Consider the following 15,533-nt stretch of genomic DNA (forward strand, 5'->3'; position numbering starts at 1 on the left):
AGACTTTTTAGAGATTTTAACCATTTTGCATTGTCATATCCTCATCAAAAACATACCTGGAGTTGTGTTTTATTATGTTAGTTATCCTTTGTCGAACTCTTCTCCAATCAAAACACTGACCCATACATACTCTAGCAAATTTCACAAGGAGATTTCAAATAATGTTTTCACCATGGCAGTCCTTAGGGCTCCTAAAGTAGTTTAACATCCCGAACAAAGCTTAATAAGGAATCTTTCAGAACATATTTTCACGAAGAATAAGAATAAAACAGAATAAAATTGCAGTAAATTGCATTTTATTATTTTTTTCCTGTAAACACACAGCTTATACCTGGGAAACAGCTTTATAGCTTATGCTGTGAAATTGTAAACAATCCTTCGAATAAAGTGCCAATGGCATGAAACCTGAATGGAACTCACATTTTAAAGTAAAATTTAAAGTTAAAACCATCAGAAGGTTGTCCAGAAAAAAATTGGACACACACAAAAAACCTGCTGTGTGAAAAAGTGCAGTGAATACTTAGAAAAAAAGTGCATTTCAAATACATTTAAACATTAACCTCTCTCAGTCAGTCATAATTAGGCTGCAAGACTGAATTATGAACTGGTAAACGACAAAGCTTTAAATGTTAATTGTTAAAAAGCAATGTTATCAGCTTTTACGACTAAACATTTGCAAACAACATTGTACTGCAGAATCTGCACAAATAAAAGTCTGCACACTGTGATTTTCATCGGATTTAAATATGTAGTGGTCCTTTTAACAGTGCAAAATTCAAAAATGTAATAAAGGGATAAAATGTTAACAAAACAGCTTATGCCTGAACTGACAGGAATTCGACTACCTGTGGGAAATGAGGCAGAACACTATTCACTCATTATTTGAGAAAAACTTTGCATTGCAGTGCAAAAACGTCAACATGTCCAAATGTTCAGGGCTTAACAGTTAGGCTTGCTCTCTTTTTAGAGGATATGTTTCCTGCCGCAGAAAACAGCCGCAGTTTACAGGTTACTCCTCTTTTTGAAGGCTCAAAGTAAAGTGCTCCCACATTTTGGATGACTTCGTCCGATTAGTTTTATCTTCCGCTTTTTTCTTTTTCTTTCTCGAGCTTACTCCACTGCCGCCTGCCTCACCCATCACGCTGAATGCTGCAGAGACGCTGTGCGGGAAGCACGTGACATATAACGAGGCCAGCTATTGGCTATTCGCTACTTCTCCTGCTGTACTGGCTGTGTAAAACCTCCGGTGGCTCATTACTGCCACACTTTGGTCACCGCAGATTTAAAATATGCACGAAATGAGCCGCTTACGGCAAATAAAAATTATTTAGCAACGAATCGATTACTAAATTAGTTGACAACTATTTTAATAATCGATTTTAATCGATTAAATCGATTAGTTGTTTCAGCTCTAGTTAAAACTAATCCAACAATATAACTAATCAGCTTACTCTTTGCCTCGCTGCGTATGCAAAATGGTTTGTGGTAAAATGTTTTATATGAAAAAGGAAAACAGGATGAAAGAATCATTATGACAAAATCATTTATAATCTCAAACATTATGAGAGCTTTTCTTTAAAAGAATCCAACGAATCAAGCTCAAATATGTGCCTAAATAATGCATTTGGTTGACATGAATGAGTCAGGTCACTATGATAAAATATGTACAGCAATTGGCCTGTCTTGAAGGTCATCACTGTGTGAAGCATCATATCATAAAATTAGATCTCTGACCAAAAACTACTCCATCATCACTCATGAATATTTCAGACCCCGGACATAAGTTGGCTGTTTGAAATTTTTATTTTACATCTGTGTAAAGATATGCCTCAGAAATCATAAATATTTATGCGGTTTCTCTGCCTCAGTTATCTAAAATGATTCCCGGGTGTGGATGCTGTGTAGTATCACATCTCTGGGCAAAGCTTTGCCAGCAACGTTACTAATTACTATAATTAATTCTCTATGTTTGGCATCTGTTTATGTCACCTAATTAGCAGATGTGGTTCTATTCATTCATATTTCAATGGTTTGCTGTGTGATAAAAGGATACATTAGCTTTGCAATAAGGCTCTTTTGACCCTCTCAACCTTGAAAGACAACAACGTATTTTTATATTTTCAAAGCAAGATTGGTTCTTTTCTAATCACTGATCCAACTTTCATCTTAAAGTTATGAAGGGGATGATAGAATGTATTTTGTGAACGTCTTTTCTTGAGTGAATGATGAAATGTTCTGTCTTTTATTGATAACTTCTTGGTCTGTTAATGCTGTGATGAGGGTTTCTTTCCTCCACTTACAGTGTCTCTTGTTGTTGACCTCAGAGAGATGTATTATGGTGAAACAATGAGGGGAAGGGACTGTTTTTATGAAGTAACACTATAATTGCTGGATCCACATGAGAGAATGAGAGAATAACTTTAAATTCAGTTGAAGTTCAGAGCACTATGTTTAATTGGCCATTGATAGTGTCATATTGAAGCTGCACTCTATGAAGAATTGGTTTTGTCCAGTGTTTGTGTGTTTTCAGTTATTTTTGTGGCTGACCTTATTGAAAATTCTTTCTTAGAAGTTTCCCTTTCTGATGCAAAATGTATGAGAGAAAATATTTAAATGAATTATGTAACATGATTTACTAAGGTTTGCGGTTGTCAGTTTACTGGTATTTGTGCCATTAATTATTTATTTGTGCCTGTGTTGTTAGTAATGTAGATTACACATACCTCACTGAAATGTGCTGGCTGCATCTGTGTTCTTTATTTTGCACATTGTCAGTAAATCACCTACAAAACTTTCCTCTCCCATTGGCACTTTTATGAGGTACATTTGTTATAAGGTACAATAAAGTTTCATGTGTTAACTATATTAGTTAATTTGAACTAACAGTAGCTGGGTTTCCATCACCCTGCTTTTATGCGCATTTTGAAGTATCGCATCAGAATCAAGTGATAGAAACGCTGAATTTCGAATAAAAATGCCTTAATTCGCAAAAAAAACTCCCTTCGCTTGAGGTGGTTTTTGACTTGTGCGAAAAAGGGTTAATGCGAATAATGGGAGATGGAAATGCATTTTGGAAATACATTCCTCCAACTGCATCAAAAAAGTCATGTGACTTTACGCTATGGGATTGTAAATCCTGACTAATCAGCGGACTGATCTCATTCCACAGCATCTAAAATGTTGTTATGGTCATTCGGAAATGCCCGAGCAAAGTCTGTCATCAAAGTATTTTTGTATAATTGCATCCCAGAACTGTTAAACGACTGGATTCCCAAACAGAAGCATCCACCTTCGAAAGCAATAACCGCATTCATTGTGATTTGTCTGCTCATTCTGAGCTGCAAGTAATTTATTATATATGAAAATTATTATATTCAGTAGCTTCTCCTACTTTTCTTAGTGATGTATAGTGCCAGTTTATCAGGAAGTGGCAATTTTGTTCTCTTTGACTCGTGGGATGGAAACATTGCTTGTTCGCAATGTTTTGTGGGATATTCCAATTTTGTGCATAAGTTAAAATTACTACTTTGGATGGAAACCCGGCTAATTAAAAACACTTACAAATCTGGTTGGGTTGGCTGGTCTTAGCTGGTTTAAGCTGGTTTTCCAGCCTGGCCAAGCTAGTGTTCAGCTAATTTTCCCAACCTGACCAGCTAAACAAGCAGTCAAACCCCTTCTAAAATCATCTATGACCAGGCTGAAAGACCAACTAAAACAAACCACCTAGCTTAGGCTGTTTCAGCCTTTTTTTTCACTCTGTCAGGGCTAACAGGGCAGATGTTACAGCATAGAGAGACCAGAATATGTATCGTAGAGATTTAGGGTGAGCTGTTGTGACTTGAGACATCTATCAAACACATAAAAGCTAAAAACAATTTCAAACTTACCACCCACAATTCCTCAGCTATCACATTTGTCTGCAGCAAAGGATGAGTTCTAAATACAGGACCTAAACGCAGCCAGCTTCTTTTTATTAACAAATCCAAAATGAACAGTAAACTCAGGAATCAAAATAGCCCTTAACATACAAAGATAACAACCAAACATAGACAAGAACAGACAACCAAGGAAACAGAGGACTATATTTACACTGGAGAACTAAGGAAGAAAACAAGGTAACAAGCAACTCAACTACAAACAGATGTGTATCTTGAATCAGTAACCAATGCAACAAACAAGAAAAAAACAAACTAAAAGACAAAAACATAACCCTGACATTAGCAATGTGGTAGCAAGTTTTACACTTGCAAGCACGACTCACATTTTCTTCAGATAATATCAAAATGTAGTTTTGATTAGTATACCTATAGCATTGATCATAATATCTGAGGCGAATCTCCACCTCACAGCAGCACACTGTAATTGCGGTAGACTTTCATCCCAATGATAGATTGCACACCATTTTATAGCATAAATCATATTTGCCTGCAGGTGTGTCCTTGATACTGTATCATATTTTGATGACGCATTTTAGTCTTATAATGTTTCATGAGATAAAATCATCATATCAATATGAAAATTTCCTTTTGTTTAATGCTTTATAATCTGCCTCAGCAACGTTTTATGACTCAGATGTACCCAAGTGCAACTAAGAGGAGTGTTTAAAGATAAGATGAATAAACCATGTCATTTTCTTGGCTTATCATAGCAGCAGCATATGATTAGAACATCAACATGTCATAGCTATTACCAAAATAGAATGGGTTGTGTATGACATTTTGTCATGAGTTACAGTGAGCAAGAACAACTGCGTCAATGAAACACATGACAACATGGAACAGGCTACAGCTTCAGATAGGTGAATGTGACAGTCAGAGTGACACTGATAGCAGCAGCATTATCACAAAAGTGTGAATCTCTAGATGGGTAATAGTGTTGAATCCCTGAAGAGAAAGACAGTGGCAGAATACTGACTTTCCTTGAACTAATATGAAAAATAGAGTAGTGTGGTAAATGTTCTATGCCATAGAAAGACATAGTTTTTATACTCCGAATTGGCCATTAAATCTGTCTATATCTGTCTAGCTTCTACTAAATCATGATCTTGCACTTTCAAAAAAGGACTGAGGTGGTACCATTGTAGAGTAATGGTGTCAGAGGGCAAAATTATATATTCCTAGGCACTGAATGATTAGCATATTCATATGCCATGACATTGAGAGATTATCATATTTATGTAGCTATGTATTGTATTTACATACAAAGTCAAGTCACATTTATGCACACTTGTAAAAATCATCAATTATGAAATTTGATTTAATCGGAAAAGTAGCTCAACAGTAGATAATAGTGTAATTATACAGTTCAATTTAGATAATTTTTGTTTCAATTAAATTCAACAACTGTGTCAATGTTACAAAATGTATCTTTTTTATTTAATTAAATTTAGCTACTGTATAAGCAACTCTACAGAAGACAAAAGTGTCATGAATGTCAGTTCAAATCATTTCACTGTTGATTCAATTTTGTTCAATAATGGTGTCAAGGTTATAAAGTTAACGTCATTATCCATCCAGTTTATTTATTTATATATGTATTTATTTTGTTACCATAGTTATCTTAACTCCATTGGTGCACAATGAAGCAGATCCATATTCAACACATCAATTAAATAAAATGGATCTTACTTGATAATGGCTACCATAAAGCCAGTATTAGTAGCAGTGTGTTCAAATATTTCCTGGTAGTGGTGCAAATGACCAGATCGGAATAGTATAAAGTGACTTTGACCACAGCAGCCACCTTAGCGTAGTGGTTTTGCACGTGCAAACTCACATTTTGTTCTGAAAATGTAAAAATCTAGGTTTTAAAATGTGACATACTGTGAGCTACCAAAGCACATGTTCAGACAAATGCATTTTCTCTGTCTCGCAGGTGAACAAGTGACCCAATGAGGTGGAATACTACTTTAGCGGAGTGCTGGAAGAGAAGTTACTTGCCCCAGTTCTCCGAGAGCACAGGGAGAGACAGACATCTCTGATTGTTTGTTGCCAGTAGGGAGACGGGAAGGTCAGTAAACAAACTAGACTGCATTTCTTCTGCTGCAGTGTGTCATTCTGCCTGATGTTCAACTCATGTCAGCACAAGAAGAGATATTTGGATCCCCGCTTGATGTATCAGCATGTGACTGCTGTCAGTGTAAACACTGCCATTCAAAATGCCATGCATGAAATGTCACTGAATACAGATTAAGATTTGGATTTCAGCATCTTTGAGCAAGTCTGAAATCTACTTTTACCATTTGGAACAAAACTGTTGAATAATGACAATTTGACTAATGACTAAATCTGCTTTAAATTGAATTTTTTTATTTTTTTTCCCCTCTCTAAATACTGTGTAATAGGCTGCACAATTAATAACATTTAAATTGAAATTGCAATATGGAATAGTGTGATTATTAAACCACGAAAGGCAATTTAATTAATTTATTCAATTTATTCTTCTGCATATTGTTTATGGCTTGCAAATGAAGAGGCAGCAGTCTGTTCTGCCATCATGTTATAGTGCTTTTAGCAGACTCAAAGCATCTATAGATGCTTGCTCGATACAAACTCCATCTGGCATTGCTTTGAGTTTTGTGTGATTTATGTGCTGCGGTTATGACATGCATTGTAAAATTTGCTCTATTTATTATTATCTTTTAACATTTATGTTTATTAAACATTATTATTATTTAGCATTTTATTAATACAATATAATATTTAAGTTTTTTTCAGTCACTTTAAGCTTGGGGTCAGCTGAAAGAGGTTTGGGTTTTGTTCTTTTAACCTTTCAAGAGTATGTACCTCCTTATTTTGAGCAAAACATGATGCAATTTGGAGACAATACACATTGCTTGCAATTTCTAGTTTTTGCACATCCTTTCCAACATAAAAGTTGCTGTTTCGGTGTAATTTTATGTTCTTTTAACCCTGATATCTAAGCAACAGTAATATGATATGGTTAATGTCCAAAAATGCTAAAACTTACAAACAAACAAACAGCAAATAAATAAATAAGAAACATTTGATTTATATAACATGCAGAGCGGCTGTAATTTAGAGAGAGAGGGGGAAAAAGAGGAATGGAATCAGAGGTTCAGCATTACCCACCAGAAAGTATTCTTGCTGTAGTAAATGTAAGTGTCTTGCATAAGCAACTTGATTTACATCCGCAGGCAAAAAGGTAATAAAAATAATAAGTAAATAAAGGATAAAATATATTGACTATGACATGGCATATTATTGAACAGGTTAGAGCTTTTAAAACGAGTAGCAATAATAGTCTTAAGTCAGCTATTATTGTCTAGTAATACCCAATTTATTTGATGGATGTGTGGAAGACCCCGGATACCCTAAGCAAGCAAGCAAGCAAGCAAGCAATCAAACAAACAGATAATAAATGATTTAAAAAAAAAAATATTAAATGAATAAGACTCTGGGCAGTGCTATATACTTTGATACACATTTAAAATTGAAGAAGATCTCAATCTGGGCAGTACTATATGCTTTGATACATGAGTTCGTCTGCCCATCCAGTCCTGATGGTTAATGACAAACACACTTGGCTTGCTGTCGAACTGAGGCTTGGCTTGAGCACTTGAGGAGAACTGATGCTGGGACAGTGCAATGAGTGCTGCTTACATAGGCTTGTATTGATGATTGACAGTACAGAATGATTAGGCTCCTCCTGAACCTACGTTTGGAACTTTAATTTAAACAATAATAATATGAAGCATTAAATATGCTGTTATTTGTTGTGGCTGCTTCATCTTTAGGGTAAGCAGGCAAACTTAACTAATTTTGGTTTTGGTTAGCAGAATGATTTGGCATACTGTACTTGCAAAATTACTTTTTGCAATGAGTCAGTAGAATATCTGTTGGAGGCGAATCAAAATAAATTGTAAGCGAATATTAAGAATATTAAGTAGTCTGGTAATACTCCAGTGACTGGTAGATAACGTAGTTGCAAAGTTACTTATAGTCAACAAAATGTCTAATGCACACTATCAAAATAGTGTTCACATTTTTTTTTTTTTTTTTAATAACGACAACAACAACAACAACAAAATTGCTTTATTAAATGATCTATGATTTATCATCCTTGTGGGGCCTAAAATTGGGGGATTTTGGTTTGCTGCAAGCCCCTGTTTTAATAAATAATTTATTGAATCCTTAAAATAAAATGATCGTTTAAAACGACTTGATTCAATTAGAAATAAATCAAGTGATTATCTTTATGAATGGATTGTTGAAACAATGACTCACTCGATTCTTTCAAAAACAGATTAACGGACAGGAACAAAACAAGACAGTGCTGGTCTCACGCACAATGGCTCTGTTCCAGCTTTGTTTGGAAATATTTTGTTTGCAAAGAAAAATATTCTAACTGCATTTCAATATGCTTCATAATGCAGTGAATGCTTTTGGTCTCTTAAAATGTGTTTTTGCAAAGTCAGTGACCACTCTCAATATCATCTCTCTGTCCCTCACAGTCACACATGCAGCACAATAATGTTTTGTCAGGGGAATGTCTTCAACTCTAATAAAGGATATATCGTGTTTGTTTTTTTTTTGTTTTTGTTTTTTTATTACAGAACATCAAAAGTTGTGCTTGAACCTTTTTGTGCGAAAAATTAGCAAAGCTTGCTGCTTGTTGCAATACTAAATTTTGATTAGCCCATCACCGTTATTTAGTTTGTAAATTATAAGTAGATTATTTTAATATTTAATTTGCATGTCCAATTGTACATAATATACACCATTATTAATCTAAAGTGGACGGTAAGGTGATGGTGGTTTTACAGAGGGAACGATTTTAGTCTTTTTTTTTTTCTTCAACAAGGACCATCCCCCCACATTTCCTCTCAATTCGAGCCCTAGCTAAGTCATTGAAGAGGTCAGACTCAAGTGCGATTTGCTCATGAATCAAACATTAGTAATGTACCAGTACACCGTTTTAACCTACCTCAAATGTGTCTGCCTTTGTGCCAGCAATCAGATTTTTAAGACAATTCACATACATTTTATTAAAAAAAAAAAAATAAAAAAAAAAAAATGTATCTTGTGACATCCACAATCCATTTTTTTTAATGGGTGGCCACAAATAAATTCTTTAAAACAAAATGAAACATACCTTCCCATTTAACACACAGAGAGAGAGACATAGTGGTGTATAATTTAGATTATATTCTTTGTTGTTTAAAATTTTTTTTTAGGTATTGTTTTCCTGGAAACTCCAGCAAAGGGTTAATAAAATGTTTTACAATTGCAGTGGTTATTGCAACTAGATTCTTATAGTATAAAGATGACTCGCAACAGGAAGCAGTGGGCTTTAATTGCCTCCCAACAGATTGCTGCTTCATAGAGAAAGCGGGTTAATTGTGTGGGCTGGGAAAGCCATTTCATGACCTTTATCAAGCATTACCAAACACAACATTTCTCAAGCTTTAATGTTTACAGGTTTGTCTCCTATTGCGTATGAAATGAGTTGGCTAGCTCCCAAAATAAAAAGGCCAATCCTTCAAGACAACATTAATTTGTACACATACTGTAGTGTCACACAGGACATTTAAAATGCTTGTGGAGCATTTCTGTAAAATGATATTACGTTGCTTCTTTAATTTACAACATAATATTGTGACTTGCTGGGGAGAGGTTTTCACCTACCAGATGATAAAATGGATGAAATAACTTAGAATGACTTACACTGAGCGTGTTTACATGCATAATTTTGCAACAATTTTTCTTAACCCATAAAATCATGAAATCACATTAATTTTTCAGATAGCAGTAATAGATGTGTAACCTGATCAAATTGCTTAGATTTTTGCCATTTTGCCCATCAAAATTGGACAGGTTCAGAAGTAAGGTTTTTTTATTTTTTTTTATTTTTTTATGTGCAGTTTTATCTATGTTTTGTTGCTGTTAAAATGTAGCTAACAAGAACACTCTAATAACCGCTTAGCAACATACAATGAAAAAGAAAAGTGTTTCATTCATCCAATTAAAAAAAAAAAATAGGGTAATGATTCACATCTATATTTTTTAACTTGAGACAATGAAAAATAAATAACTTGCCCTTAGGCAAAATTATTTATTTTTCATAATAATATAATGTTATATTATTAACAATGTAGTAAAATTAACAGTATTATAGAGTACCTTGCCAAGTGCTTTTCAATTGACATGCTAAAATATGATTGTAAAGTACACTGAAACAATGGCTGATTGTCAGGCGTCAGCTTAGCCAGAGCTCCTCAGGAGATTGGTTGTTTCCAGACTGTATAAATGTTTAGCACTTCAGGTAAACCATTAGCTGGTGACCTGCCAGTAATCTGCCTACATGCCACATGCTGTCTGCTGACAGTCAACCAGTATGTCAGTGTACTCCGAGGGTGGATGTCTGTCCACCACCTGACCACTGTCTCTGCTGCTGTACTCAGCCATCTGGCACTGCTCTCTCTCTTGAGACGGGATTAAGTGCACTTGCCTGTCACACAAATGACAACAGTTCCACTGCAAACTCCAAGAAATGAGTGTGAAAAACTGCTTAGTTAGACTGCAGAGAGTGATGTTGTTTGTGTGTGTGTGTGTGCTTTCCCACATACAATACTCAGTCCTTGAGCTTTTCACACAAGTACCAGACTCCCTTGAGTGTCAGTGGTTTTGCCATTTCTATCCTTTGCCTCATGTGTGAGTTTTGCATGTTGTGTTTGTATCAGCATGTTTTAATAAGTTATTATATTTTAGTTACAAAGATTGTATTACACCGTATTGCACCTGTGCAGATATATTCATGTGCTATAGTGATGCAATTCCCAGAAACTTATTGCAAATGCACATTTTATCTTTCTCTTTCTATTTCTATTTCTAAATTTTGGCTTAAAATTTGGCATTAGTAAAATCACAAAATAGAGAATAAGAGTAAGAATGAGAGTAAATGACAAATGCTGATTAAAAATAAGCGTCAACACTACTCAAAAGCAAATATGATTACCAACATTGAAGATGATTAAGATTGTTTTGTCATTTCATTAAATGACATTTCAAGCTATAATTTACATTATTATTATTATTATTAATAATAATATTATTTATTTATTTATCTCTCTCTCTCTCTCTCTCTTTTTTCTTTTGTTCTCTCAGATACATTTACAGATACTTTTGGGGAAGGGTGTGGCTAAAAGGTTATGGTTCACAAATGTATGATCCTTAAATTATGAATATGGTTATCAATTAACGTGAATTTGCACTCATAAATAAATAATCCATAACTTCTCCATTACCACTGCATCTGTTGTTGTTGAAAGTAATGTAACTGATCAGGTTATGCAGATTAAGGGTGGTAAATTTCATTCAAGTTATCTAGCATTCCAAGCTTGGATTGATCTTCCAACTTGAAAGCTTTTTTCAAGATGCCTTATTAGTTGGAACTTAACTTGAACATAAATAAATAAATATATGCTACTACTACTATTACTACTACTACTAAGACTAATTATGTAAATAAATTAAAAATAATTTGCACTGTCAGATAGTAATAAAATCCATACTCATTTGGATAACAGAGTACTGTCATGTAGAAACATGGTGTGATAACAAGAAGGAAAACATTCACTGAATCTTGTCCATTTTATCCTACCAGCTCTGCCAAGTAAAAAAAAAAGAAAATTATAAAATTATATATATATATATATATATATATATATATATATATATATATATATATATATATATATATATATATATATAGCAAGACAAAATAACAAGACTCTTATCTGAGAATGCATGAAGAGGAACAATGTGCTTACTGTCAGTAGTCTTCATTTTTTTTTTTTTTTTTGTAAGAATGCTTTCTTTGATTTTTTTAGCCTGAAACAATTACCTTGAAAGTGTGCAGTGCTTAATAAATAAATAAATAAATAAATAAATAAATAAATAAATAAATAAATAAAACATTAATAAATAAATAATTTTTTCTCATATTGCTTGTAAATAATGCCAGCTAAAAAGATTAGATTATAAAAATTGTTTTTATCTGTTTATTCTAAAAAGGATTTCCCCTGAAATAAAGCAAAAACAACAATAGCTGATAATTTCCATTTTGAAATCAATGCCAGAGTTACAGAAAAAAAAATAATAAAAAATAAAAAATAAATAAATAAAACTGATTGAATAAAGCACATTTCTTTCAAGTTGGCATGTGATCTCTACTGTGATGTCTATCAGAGTGAAACAGCATCTGAAATGAGAGGGCGGGACTTGATTTCATCCTTCAGGAATTGATTGGATCATTGGAAGTTGGGGCGTTGCTAACAAAATGGAGGCAGATCTGAATGCCAGTTTGCAGTTAGTTGTGAAGGGATTTCTCACCACTGGATTCACCAGCGACACTCTAGCATGCAGAATTTTTTTTTATTTATTGAGGAAGACAACGACAATCAATGGCACAAAATAGCATGCATGCACGAGAGAGAGAGACTGCCTGAATGACTGAGCGCGTCCTCCAAAATCATAATCAAAAAAAAAAAAAAAATAGTTTGCGATGACCTACGAGTAAAGTTGTGGTAATATCCTAATATTATTTACATTTTTAAGGGTAGTGTACTCCCTCATGGCTTGCGTCAGCACTGATCAATGCATTGATTTCTATAAAGTGAAGCGTTAGCTTCAGTTTTTCCCCCAGCATTTACCCATCACATCACTAGCTCCACCCTTGTGCCAAAGCTCGTGACCAGAAGAGAAGATGAGTCGTTTTGAGGGGGAGGGGAGGTTCACGTTTTTGATTAAAGATTACAAGGGCACATGAATTTAAAAAAAAAAAAAAAAAAAAAAGTACAAGGATAAATTATTTATAATAATTACAATAATAATATTGTCACTTTGTCACATAAACACTACAGTATTCCATTCAAAAATAAGAATTTTAAATTTTGTTTTCATGGTGACTTTAACAGGTTATGATTGCCTGCAATTGTGAACGAATGTTGGAGGGAAGAAAAAAAAATAATAATAATAATAAGTGCCTCTACACAATTCTACCTGTACAATCTGAGACAAGCTACTAAATGTAAGTGAATGCAAATGTTAATAAAGTTTGATGCAGATATTTTCCATATGTTCTTTTTAAAAGACCTTCCCTTTAAATCACACTAACAAAGGCATACTGTACACACAGATCTGACAAAACTGCAGAATTTGTAAAGCTTCACATATACAGTATAAGGAAAATCTATCTGGTATTCACTAATGGAGTCTAAAGTACAAAGGCTGCACAGAATCTGAAGCAGCATCGTGAAGACCATGTTATACCCAGCAGGCACTGGACGTCAATATAACGTCATACTGACATTGGATCAGGAAAGAACATATAACACAGAATTATGATGATAGCCAGAGGAAAAAAAAAAAAAAAAGGCACACAAAATGTATTAGACATTTGAAGTGAATAACAGAAGTGTTGATAGTGTATAATGTTCCAAAACAGTCATTTATAAGGAAGTTGGTTTCAAACAGAGCTTAATTGTCATATAAAGGCAACATCGGATGTGGTATTTCATTTATGCAGAACCAACAGCTTATTACAGTTGCCTGAATACAACTTTACTATTTTAATACAGCTAAAATTGGCATAGATACACAGAATCTGGAGCTCTTACAGAGCTGCCTTAGCTTCACTGTTTAAAGATGCATCTAACATACTATGACATAATAGATACTTAAATATGACATTTATTATGAAATAATAACTAAGGCCTTCTCAGAATCTGAATCAGAATCCCCAAAGTCAGATAAAAGTGAATTGTGATTTGAGTTTTAACACATCAAACAGCCCCTTCTTATTTCAACTGAGGATTTTTGGCCTGAATTAGATTTAATATACACCAAATGCTGATAAACTTTGACTTGCGATTAGGAGACTAACAATTTTAGTGTTGTGACAGGCCAGGGGACAGAGAGAGTGTCAGGACTGTATGAGAACTGCCAGTGCGGAAGATTAATTCCTGGTACAGTGAAAAGTATGATACATAATTGCTGGCCTTCTGTTAGCTCAGGCTTTAATTGTTTTAGAACTGCTTGTTATATACTTGTCTTGGAGTTCAGTTCCTGATATTATGCACACTGCTTTTCAAAGCTTAAAACCTTTCATTATTTTTTTCAGAACTTAAACCTTTTCAGTTTAGAATGTTGAGGTTGTCGCCCATAGACATGCTCCTTTCCATGAAATTTGAGATCCCGAGATGTAAAAAAAAAAAAAAAAAAAAAAAAAAAAAAAAACCAACAAAACAACAACAACAAACATGATTAATTATATATAAAAACAATGTGATTAGTAGTAGTCAAAAGTGGTTATGCTTATTCACCCCATAGTGCAATTAATGCAGCATAGTGATTAGGTAGTAAAGTGAATACTGTGATTATTATAATGTAATTATGTCAATAATTAAAATATTCATAATCACAGTATAATATGTGGAGTACTGGGTTCATCCACTGATAGATATATTAACACTTCAATTTTGTTGCATTGCATTGAAAAGTCTGCATGTCTTGCTGCTGCAGATGAGTGACGTGTTATGCTCAAAGTTTTAAAAACATGGCTGAACTTCATTTTCAGATGTCAAGTGCTTTACTAATGGTCAGAAACACAACAATGGAGACATTTTTTAGTTGTGTCTCTGACAAAAAATGGGATTCTGAGTACCCTAAAGCCGACAAACATGTCTGTGTATGAAAGAAGGGCATAATAGCTGCCTATTTTAAGCAAAAAAAAAAAAAAAAACTGTAATCTTTCCACACGTTCACATTATGATTGTGTGATCACATCTAGAGATGCTGCAAATGAACAATATCACTACAATTAGTAGATCATCTCTGGCCCTCCTGAATATGTATCATATCTGTCTGAGGACTGGATTTTGCATTTGAGGCAAATAAAAACAGATTTTGAATAGAACATTTTGTTTTGGGTGAAGTGAATAGCAACACAATGGTAGTAACAACAAGACTAATCCATAGTTAAAATCAAAGTAGTCAGAATGCAAACAGGATTTTACTATATCCTGTAAACATTTCACTCCAAGGTTTTTTTTTTCTTTTTCCATCATTGACAGTAATCACACTGTACATGTACACATACTCTAAACGCAACCAGTCTCATCAGACAGTGGCTTGTAGCATCTGAATCACAACAAAATCAGTCTATTACATTCACATTAAATGTGGATCATGATTGTGTTGCTAAAACGGATGACCCCGATTCATTATGTATGAATGTTCTAATTTTCACCCATCCATCAGATTTGGATAGAGCCTATCCCAGTTTCTCGGACAGGAAACACTCTGGATGGATTGTCAGTCTATCATATGGCTAAAAAAGTCTTATATGTTTGTAGGGGGAAAATAAAGCATTTAGAAACCAACAGCAACAATGAATTTAAAATGAAACAATCAAAATGAAATTGAAGGGAAGACTTTTCATTTAAGCTTTCATTTAAGGGGTTAAACATAAGTATAACATACAAACCTTGGGAACTACATCCATTTTTATAC

The 15,533-nt window shown here is 33.9% G+C and overlaps 1 protein-coding gene across 1 annotated transcript in view; it reads left to right on the plus strand.

Annotated features, from left to right (window-relative positions):
- The window catches only part of LOC109099811 (leucine-rich repeat and fibronectin type-III domain-containing protein 2-like), a 138,764-nt gene that overhangs the window by 35,270 nt on the left and 87,961 nt on the right, over nt 1–15,533 (plus strand). The window contains exon 2 of the mRNA XM_042742951.1: nt 5,875–6,009. The gene's annotated coding sequence lies outside the window, so the exon portion shown is untranslated. The remainder of the gene's footprint in view (nt 1–5,874; nt 6,010–15,533) is intronic.

This window comes from Cyprinus carpio, chromosome B17, assembly GCF_018340385.1.
Source record: "Cyprinus carpio isolate SPL01 chromosome B17, ASM1834038v1, whole genome shotgun sequence".
Taxonomy (NCBI): domain Eukaryota; kingdom Metazoa; phylum Chordata; class Actinopteri; order Cypriniformes; family Cyprinidae; genus Cyprinus; species Cyprinus carpio.